Here is a 10,747-nt window from a genome sequence, read left to right on the forward strand (position 1 = left end):
TCTTTCCCTTGTTCTATCATATAAAAAAATTTTTCCCAGTGTCAATTCAATAATAACCTTTCAATACCTTAAATATCATAGTAATATCCCATAATCTTTTATCCATCAAACTCTGTAGTTTGCTTACCTTCAGTCTACCCTGATATTTTCATTATCCATATTTGTGTCCTTTCCAAGGTTGCCAGTCTGATTGGCAAAGTAGTTAATGTATCTGCTCTCTCGCCAAGAGGCTGCAGGTTTGAATCCCACCTGGGGCATGGATATTTGTGATTTACCTACTAACTGTTTACACCATATATACTGCTATAACCTGTGTCCTGATGCAGTATGACTTTTGATGTCTTTATGCCATAAAAATCAAAAATAACTTCAAGGTTATTTCATCCCCTTGAAATCCTCTTGACCAGATCTGAGCACAAAAATCCAGTGTGGTCTGACCACAGCTTTATGCAGTGGAACCACCACCCTTTTATCTCATGGTCAGTGGTGTACTTAATATTGCAGCAATTTGAAGACAGCTCTTTCTCTGCATTATCTTTACAACCTTTACAATATGCCCTCTGAATTTCATGTTTCTATCTACAGTAACCCCAAAGATCCCTTTCTTCTTCCACTTCTTTCAGTGTAACTCTGCTGAGTATGAAGCATTCCATGTTGATCCCAAATTTCATACTTTGTATTTAGTTGCATTAAACTGATATTGTTGTTCATTTGCCAGCTTTCCAGCTCATTCAAATATTCTTGAGGAGCCAAAACATCAGCACTATTACTAATAACCCTCCCATGCTTCACATCATCTACAAACAACTGAATATCTCTTTGTAGTCCAATGATAATATCATTGACATAAAAATTAATTTAATAATGGTCCAAGTACTCAAACCTGCAGATCTCCACTTGTAACCATCTTACTTCCTGGTACTGCTCCCACCCCAATCCCAATATAAGACTCTGTGATATCTCTCAAAAAACTGTTTTCCAATTAAATCTACTAACCTGATATTCAAACCCATATGTTGCAACTTAAACACCAACTTATGTTGCATCCTGTCAAATGCCTTTGCAAAATTCAGAAAAAGTGAGTGTATAGGTGGTGGGGTTATGACATTTGTATTCACTAGAGTCTGATGGTATCTTTCTTCATAAGTATTTTAAAAAATTTCATTTAGCTGTCAGTTACAAATTATCAGTTCATTGTTCAGAAAGGACATTATCCAGTGCAAAATTTTTTCAAGTTCGGCTATGATTGTAACTTTTTAATCAATGTATGTAGGCATACACTTTACACTCATCCACTGCTTGTTACTGAACTTTTAAAGAGTATTGTCTTTGTCACTCTGAGTCCTGTTTTAACCTCACCCATTTTCATTGAAATGAAATTGCTTCTCTTTAATTGGTGTCATTAGGGTAGAGAAAATATCCTGTTTTCATATTGTGAAAAATAATACAAAATAAAATATACTAAGTTTTTTAAAGCATGATTTTGATATTGATCTTAACATAATTAGGCTAATAACTTTGATCTAGTGAAATTACATCACGAGATGTAAATTGTACATTGATATTTAACACTCATCAGTTGACTGTTAGATTATGCAGTGTTTAAACACCTGTATTGCCTAGGTGGTAATGAAACCACTAAGTCAAGGTTTGTTCATATTAGGACATTGTGTCAGAAGAACATTAGATGTAATTTCTTCTTTCTAATAGTTTTTCTGTTTTAAAGGATGAAGAAAGGATGCTCTGCTTTTTATAAAGTACTTAAATTTTTTCGTTATTTCATTCATTCATTTTCTATTCTCTTAATAGAGCACAAATTGTCTCAGTATTGGCTTGACAGTTAAAAACTAATATCTCTTCACAAGATATTAGCTTTTAATTTGGAGTAAACTTAACACATAAACTGAACTGTGTTTGAGAATATCATTCAAACTGCTCATAATTTGCTTATTGTCTAATAAACATTGTTTTGGATTATGAAGATAATTTACACATGCCTGTGCAATGGTTACTCTGAAACAAGCACATTATCTTTATATGCAGAATTGTGAAGGAGAATCTCGCCTCTAGCCTCTTCACTATTTCCTATAAAACCTACAGAAACACAGATTGGGGGGTGCTTAAGGGTCAAAGCTGTATAACTGACAGGAGACCTCCACATAGCCTTTAAAGGAATGCAGAGAACCAAACCAGGGTATCTGACCTAAATGTCCAATCCTCACCTTCTCGTAGTGCACCCTGTTGGGTATCTACCTGGATACTGAACGAACGAGGATGGGCTGGCAATTTGGGATTTAGCCTAACAAATTGTATTCCTATTGGCTTAAACCAAAATATCAAACGATGGTACATGACAAAATTTCATGCTGGCTGGGGCATTGCCCAGTTAAACAAGGCCCCGTTGTTTTCGCCAGAGAACCAGGGTGAACAGCAAAAAGTCAGCTACTGGAACAAATCTGAAAGCACACCCCAACTCAACATCACTAGAGTTAAAGATCGGTACTATCAACATAAGAAGCCTGAATGGTAGAGAAATGGAGCTAACTGAGGAATTAGATAAGTACCAGATCGACATAATAGGGCTTTCTCCACCTTTGCAACAAGTTGCCTGGAGTTGTACTACCTTACCCCAGTCCTGAAGATACTTTCAGGCACATTTGCTCACACTTGGATAAAGGATTAAACTAAACTTATTATAGTCTAACCAAGTGAAAAATAAACTCTCAACATCTTTCTCTGAATCCAGAGTAATTTAATAATAAGATTGTACACCCTTTGGCAACTCCTATAGGTTAGGATGACCTCTCATTGCTTCTGCCTTTGTGTCTCCACTACTGGGCCTGGCTTCCACTGACGAGACCTCAATAAAGGTCGAAACCAGTATGGGTAGTGTCCCTTGCCTTAGTGCATAGCATTACACATATCTGCAAGGAGATGTGCTTCACATTATGGGAGATACTGAGATAGGAGTTATGAGAGAGCTTTCTCCACCTTTGCAACGAGTTTCCCGGTGTTGTACTACCTCCCCAGTCCTTTCAGGTGCAAACGTTGTTTGCTCACACTTGGATAAAGGATTAAACTAAACTTATTATAATAAATACAAAATGTTATATTCAGGCAATGACAGTCAAGAAAAAGAAGGCGTAGCCATAGTATTCAACACTAAATATGAGGGTAATCTTCTTGAATGGCAGGCATCTCAAGTTGAGTAATGTGGGCAAATATCAGAATGGGGAACTGGACAATGAGACTTATTTATGCCTATGGTCCCACAGAAGGTTCTACTAAGGTAGAAGTGGAGAAATTTTTTGAGGCTTTAGAGAAAGCAACTGACACAATAAAAAAGGAAAAGTTGGTCCTTGTTGGGGATCTAAATAGCAAAGTAGGAAATGATTGTCAGACATACAAAAATATTTTGGGAAAATTTGGAGAAAAGAGCAAAGCTAATAATAATGGTAAATACCTGTTGGATTTCTGCTCAGGACACGGACTGCTTATTACTAACACCATGTTCCAACATAAAAATGTGCACAAATTCACATGGAGAGAAGAGGCAAGTTATAAGAAAGTCTCATTGACTATGTGATTGTTGATAGTGATGTTTTCTCCCTGGTACAGGGCACTAGAGTGTACCGAGGATTTGAAATCGGAAGTGATCACTATTTGGTGTTGAGCAGGATAAAATTGAATTTCATATTGAAAAGAATTGCATGTAAGAAAGTTTTAAAGAGAATAAAAGTTGAGCAGCTCTCAGATGTGAACTGTAGACTAAAATATACAAAGATTAAATTATACATATTTTGTTCATAAAACGTTAAAAAATAATAAGACTTATAGATAAACTGACCATAGGTTTTTAATTCGTATGTATGTTCGTACAATATTGCCTAGCGGTTTCGCTAGTAACTGACTAGCTTTTTCAAGGCTTGCACAGTACAAAAAATTGATAAATGCAAAAAAAGTTAAAGAATACAAAGAACCTTAGTAACTGTTAGGTAGCTAAGGTAACACGTTCGCGTGACATGTCCGTATGCATTGTGACTTTCTACTCGGTATCATGACAGGTGTTACATGCAAACACGTAATATGATTATTTGTGTACTGTAGTTCTGTTGAACTGAGGGAATTAATTAGATTTTTCCAAGTCATTCAGTATGGCCCCTTGATTTCTGTTTAGGTTGCTGCCTGTACGTAGCACTACTGCCACTTCTTTGAATAATCTATGTCTGTAATCATCAACTACGTAGGGCATAAAGCTGTTATCCCAGTCTATAGCGTGGTTCGAAGTTGAAAAGTGATGTGCTAAACCAGAGGTGATATTTAAACCAACTACTAGCATCAGACAGGTTCTAAGATCTCCTAAGGACAGTGTTCCATTTTATAAATATCCAGGTGTGTATAATATTCCATGCATGTGTGATCTTTCCTACATTGGACAAACTTCATGAAGCCTGGAAATAAGACAGAAAGAACATGTTGGCAATGTAAATCACAACAAAACGATTACTTCCGAAAATCTATGGTCAGTTTATCTATAAGTCTTATTATTTTTTATACACAAAGATTATTGAAGAAAAAAAAGAAAGGGTTTGAGAACAGGAACCAAACTTTGGAGATTCAGTGGCAAGCCTTGAAGAAAACCCTGATTGATTCAGCCAGAGAGACATGTGGTGAGGTTGTCTGCAAGGATAGAAAAATCAGAAATCCATGGTGGACACAGGAAGATAAAGAGGCAGTGAAGGAAAAGAAGAAAGCATATCAAAAGTTGCTGGCAAATAAGTCAGATTGTGCTCTTAGAGAATACAGAGACGAATGTAAGAAAGCTAAACACTGTGTAAAACTAGCTAAACAAAAGTCATGGAAGGACTTTGGCAAGGGCATAAAAAATAGATATGAGAAGGTAGCAAAATATTCTGGAGGTTATTGAAGAAGCTTAGAAATGGAAGAAAGAGTGCTGTAAAAGGAGTTAGAGATGATAAAGGTGATATGAAAATGGGAGAAAAAGATATCCTTGAAGTATGGAGTAATTACTTTGAATAATTGCTAAATGAAACAGGCAGTGATGACAGCACAGTGGTAAAAAGCACTGACCAGACATGCAGTCAGGAATACATAATCATACTTGAAGTAGAAAAAGCCATCAAAGGCTTGAAATGTGGAAAGGCAGCAGGAGTAGATGATATTTGACCAGAAATGCTGAAGTATGGTGGTATAAAAGTCTTACAGTGGCTGCACTGCATAGTTCAGAAAGCCTGGACAGAGGGACGAATTCCCGATGATTGGAGTAGAGCGCTCATAGTACCCATATATAAAAAGAGAAATAAAACTGAATGGGAGAATTACAGAGGTTTTTCCCTACTGAGTGTTCCTGGTAAGATTTATGCAAGTATACTTGATAAACAGTTGAGAAGAACTGGTGAAGAACAAGCTGGATTCAGGCGAAATAGAGGGTGTCAGGATCAGATCTTCACATTATGACAAATAGTCGAGAAATCATGGGAATATAACAAAGATCTGCATTTAAGTTTTGTCGATCTGGAAAAGGCAGATGATAGGGTGAAGCTATTCAATATGCTACAGTTATATGGTGTCAGTGGGGGCATTATATCAAGTAATACTTAGTCTTTATTTGATTTATAAGTCAGCAGTTAGAATTGAAGGAAGTACAGGAAGATGGTTTAATGTTAAATCTGGTGTGAGACAAGAATGTCCCCTCTGTTATTCATTATTTATATGGATCACATTATGAAGGAAAGTGGTATTGAACAAAATTAGAGATGTTAATAAATAAATCCGCTACAAGTCTGCAAGATTCCCTGACTAAATTGAATAACTGTTGTAATAGATATGGTATGAAGGTTAGCAATAAAAAGAAAATGACAATGAAAATAGGCAGAATCATTGAAAATGTCAACTGCGTTGTGAACGGGAACCTGTGGAACAAGAAAAACATTTCAACTACTTAGGCACGATTTTTAGCGAAGATGGTAAATTAAATATGGAAATAGACAACAGAATCAACAAAGCTGGTATGGTAGGAAGTCAGTTGAATAAATTCATATGGAATAAGAGAGAAATTAGTCGGAACTAAATTAGCTGTATACAAGACAGTGTTCAAACCAATTTTAACTTATGGATCTGAGAGCTGGGTCAGATGTGAAACACTTGACCAAAGACTAGAGACCACAGATATGAGAATCCTGAGAAAGATTCGAGGAATGATGGCATCAATGGCAATATCATATTAAGAATGAGGATATTAGGAAAGAACTTGGCGTTGTCAGCAGAACCGGCGCTAGGGTATTTGCTGCCTGCATGCAATTTCTATCTAAGCTCCCCTGTAATGATCCGGGCGTGTGTGGTTCTTTTACGATAATAAAAATTTTAATTATTTGAAATTTCTTAAATAAATTTTGACAGAACAGCCGCACGTTGGTTCGCTAAATATAACGAACCGGAGGTATTGACTACGTAGGGTAATCGTTAAAAACCCGAATATTCAAAAAATTCTCAAAAGTTAAAACAAATTTTGATAAAGCCATTTCACTTTTAATCGTTGAATGTAATGATAGGATTATAGCCTTCTCACCATGTCGAATTGCTAAAAAAATTAAAATTAATTTTAATTAAAGTTAAAATTTATTTGAACTAAAGTTTAAAAAATTCTTGCATTTTACAAGTTTCAAAATTCTTAGTAACTTGTAAAAATTTTTTTATAATTTTTATAAGTGGAACTATAATAAGAAAATAGTTCAAGAAATAATTAGAACATTTAATATAAGTATTCAAAAAATAACATCTTTAAAGAATAACAGAAAATAAATTAAATCACATAAATATACTTGAATTTTTTTTTTTATTACAATTTTAGGGTTTTTGATTTCATATTCACAAAATTAGAAATAATATTTTAATGTCTAATTCCACACATATATCATTTTCAATAGCTATTAACACCAAACTAAGAAGCCTTTTTTGTGACATACTTGTTCTCATGTAGATTTTAATCAATTTCAACTTGGAAAAGGAACGTTCACCGCTCGCTACACTAACAGGTGAGGTTAATAGTATTCTTAAAGCAATTGAAAAGTTAGGGAAAGATAAATTATTGGACACAATAAAATTAAGAATATCAAGGTTTTGAATTTTTAAATTATCCTTCCAAAAAATATCGCAGAAAGCACATAACTCGTCATATAGTTCTATTGCATTTACGTCTTTATTGTCGCCATCCTTCAAAAGAATCTCTAAATCGTCACAATTTTTTCGTAAATCTTCGTTATTAAGTTGTAGTAATCTATACAAGAAATTGAAATTATCATATCTTTTAGTTATTCAAAACGTTCTATTAACAAACACACTGCAATGTCTAGAAGTGTATAAAACACATTCACTCTAAATTTATCTTCTAGTGATTGTGGCGTTCCATCATGATGCTCATGGTCAAATTGTCGTGTCTTCTTTTGTCGTCGAAGTTCCATACCAGTTTTAAATTCTTGTTCTCCATCCACCTGTTCACTCAGTTATTTTGCCCTTTTTAGAACCTCTTTTTTTAAAATTTGTATCTGATCAATACTCTTGTAAGAATATTTTTAAATTTTCGATAGATTCTAAAACAAGTGTAATGTTCATATTTTTGTCTTGAAGCATTTTACTCACATGGTTCATTCTGTTACGTAAATCATGCCAAGTTATAAGAGAGCAAATAAATTTGTAGTCCTTTATTTTAGCACATAATGTTTGTGCTTCATGCTGAGTTTATTAAAATGTTCATTATTTAAAATTTCAAAAAGTGCATTGTAAATTTTTCCTTACTGATATCGTAGAGGGCGGATTGCATTAATTATACTTTTCCATCGTGTTTCTGATGGCTGTTTCAATGTTAATTTTTTACGAACTTTAAAAGGATTGCCAAACATTTGTAAAAGAATGAAAAGAAATTGTATATTTCTTGAATAATTGAAAAGTAACTAATTGTATCTGCATTCACTATGGCTGCATCGTTAATGATTAAATTAAAAGTATGAGCAGCGCATGGCACGTAAAAAGTTTTTTTACGTGCCATGTGCGTTTATGCGGATTTTTGTTCAAAAGCAAATTTTGGAGCCCATGTTTCTCCCCTTTCATATTTGCCTCATTGTCATACCCTCGACCTTGCATGTCTTCATTGGGAATGATCCAGTTGTTCCATTATTGTTGCACATAAACCACGTCCTGTGGAATCTGATATATCTGCAAAACCTAAAACTTTTTCCTTGATCTTGACAATTCCGTTGTCACAGGAAACAAAGTGAATAATCATGTTCATTTGTTCTCTTTTACTTGCATCAGGTGTGTAGTCTCAAATTATGGAATAATATTTAGATTTTCAAATCGATAATAAAATTGTATCCCTGATTGCGTTACTTAAAGTTTCCAATATTTCATTTTGACTGTCTTCTTTACTCAAATAGTGTACTCTATTGTTTCGTTGTAGGGCCTTTTCAACATGATTTTCCTTAACGGGATTAAGCTTCGCAAACAGGTCGACTAATTTTAAAAAATTGCCGTTATTCCTTTCATATAATTTATCAGATGATCTGCAAAAAGCTAAATTTTGGCCTACCAAGAATTTTATAATTTCAATCAAGCATTCTAAAACACTCGTCCAATGTTTCTTTTCCATTTCATACATGCTTTGAGTCTGGCAATCATTAGTAGTTTTGTTTTTTAAATTTTTATCAAGTTCCTTCCATTTTAAGAAATTTTTCATGCGAGTTAAACTAGTCTCATGTATATGCACAGTTGTACTTACATTTCTCGAATCGTTATAACCTTCTACAAGACTACTTCATTCATTAGGTGTGAAAAGTTTGCAACAAAAGCAAAAAACAGAATTTAAAGTTTCGGAATGAATGAGCCATGGTTTGCATGAGCTCCTCATTTTCTGTTTTTCTATTATAATACGTGCTGCCAAATTTATGACCATATGTATCTCTGGGATATATTATTAAGTTTTCTTTTGAACAGGCCCCATTTCAATTAAAACAACTCGTAATTTTTCATCAATATTTCCCCATTCATCTGGATCTTCTAAACTTACAGAGACTAACAATGTGTTCGTTTCGTGGTCAACTACAACTAAATCTTCTCCTAACTGTTTTTCACTTTAATGCATCTTGTTATCTTGTTCAACAGTTGCACTAGTACTTTCGTGCAAACTGGATGATGTGCACGGTTCTTCAACTCTGATTTCTGATGTATCGAGTTGGTTACAATCTGCATCAGAATATTTTAAAAAATTTATTAAGAGCCCCAGTTTGTTTCTTAATATCTGCTTCTTTCGCAGCATGACGCTAATGATTTTGTGCACAAGATATAACTTTTTTTAAAAATTTTTGATTCCATTTCTATTTTATACCCACAAGAAATTATTACACAACACAGAGACGAAATAATAGTCTGCACTGCGCTACTGTCAGTAGCCTAATGAGATGCGTACCATATGACTGGTTAACTAGGAACAAATGTTTTGTACAAAAATTCGTTTCTGCACATAAAACCGTTCACCGTTTCACTTTAGACTGCAGTAGACACAATATTCTGCAGGCAAGTATTTAACCTGGTCGTACTGCAAAATTGTAAACAGCTGGCTGATCAAAGAGGCTGCAATATACAATTTTTTAAAATTTTTATTCCGTGTATCAGCCTTATTTATTTTAATATTGATCATTTTAAGAATTTTTTGTTTTTATGATAAAAATTTTGTTTCTTAAAAATGAACTTATGAACTGTGTCCCGGCGGCGGTGCCCCCTTCGTAGCAGCACCTGCATGTCCGATTCCGCCGGCCCTGGTTGTCAGCATCCAGGAATGCATTAGCAGAGCTAATCTAAGGTTGTATGGTCACTTAAACAGAATGGGCGAGGAAAGATTAGCAAAACAAGTGTTCTTTGCCAGGTTGGCAGGAAAACGACCCAGAGGAAGACTAAGATATAGGTGGATTGATACGGTACAAAGTGCCTTTAGACGATAGAAATATAAGATCTGATAATGTTGGAGTCTTGACAAGTAACAGACTGATTTGGAAGAAAATTGTAGATAGGAAGTTGGTAATGATGTAAATTTTTCATGTAGTGCTATCTTATCCTGTACTACACCCCTTGAGGGTGTAGTACAGGATAAGATAGCACTACATGGCAGGAATTTGATGATGATGATGAAACACTGATTGTGTTTCTGTAGGTTTATGCTAAGTTAACAAAAAACAAAAAAAAAAAAACATTTCAAATGACGTTTCTGGAGCAGATAGAAGTAGTTGCATTAGAACAGCATTTTTTCAAACTGTGGGTTACAATTCATTGATTGGTTGTGGAATCAATTCAGTGGGTCATGACCAGGATCTTCTTTTTTTCTTTAATGAAATAAAATTGAAAATATCAGTGTATCTTGCAGATTTCTTGCTTTAAAATACTTTAATTTGATTTTGTGCAAGTGTTGAAATGTAACTATAAAATATAATGAATACGACACTTACAAAACTGCTGTTACACTTACTGACATGACAGATAGGTGGGGGAAGGGGGGATTATGACATTTGCCTTCACTAGAGACCTCTGATGGTATCTATCTTCATACGTATTTAAAAAAAAAAAAAAAAAAAAAAAAAATCCATTTAGCTGTCAGACTGATGTCAGTTATGAAGTAGAAATTTGTTGTTCAGAAAGGATGTTATGCAGTACAACATTTTCTCTATGATTTTGTGAGACC

Source organism: Typopeltis vanoorti, chromosome 22 (assembly GCF_054136105.1).
Source record: "Typopeltis vanoorti isolate ZY-2024b chromosome 22, IOZ_Tvanoo_1.0, whole genome shotgun sequence".
In the NCBI taxonomy this organism is placed as follows: domain Eukaryota; kingdom Metazoa; phylum Arthropoda; class Arachnida; order Uropygi; family Thelyphonidae; genus Typopeltis; species Typopeltis vanoorti.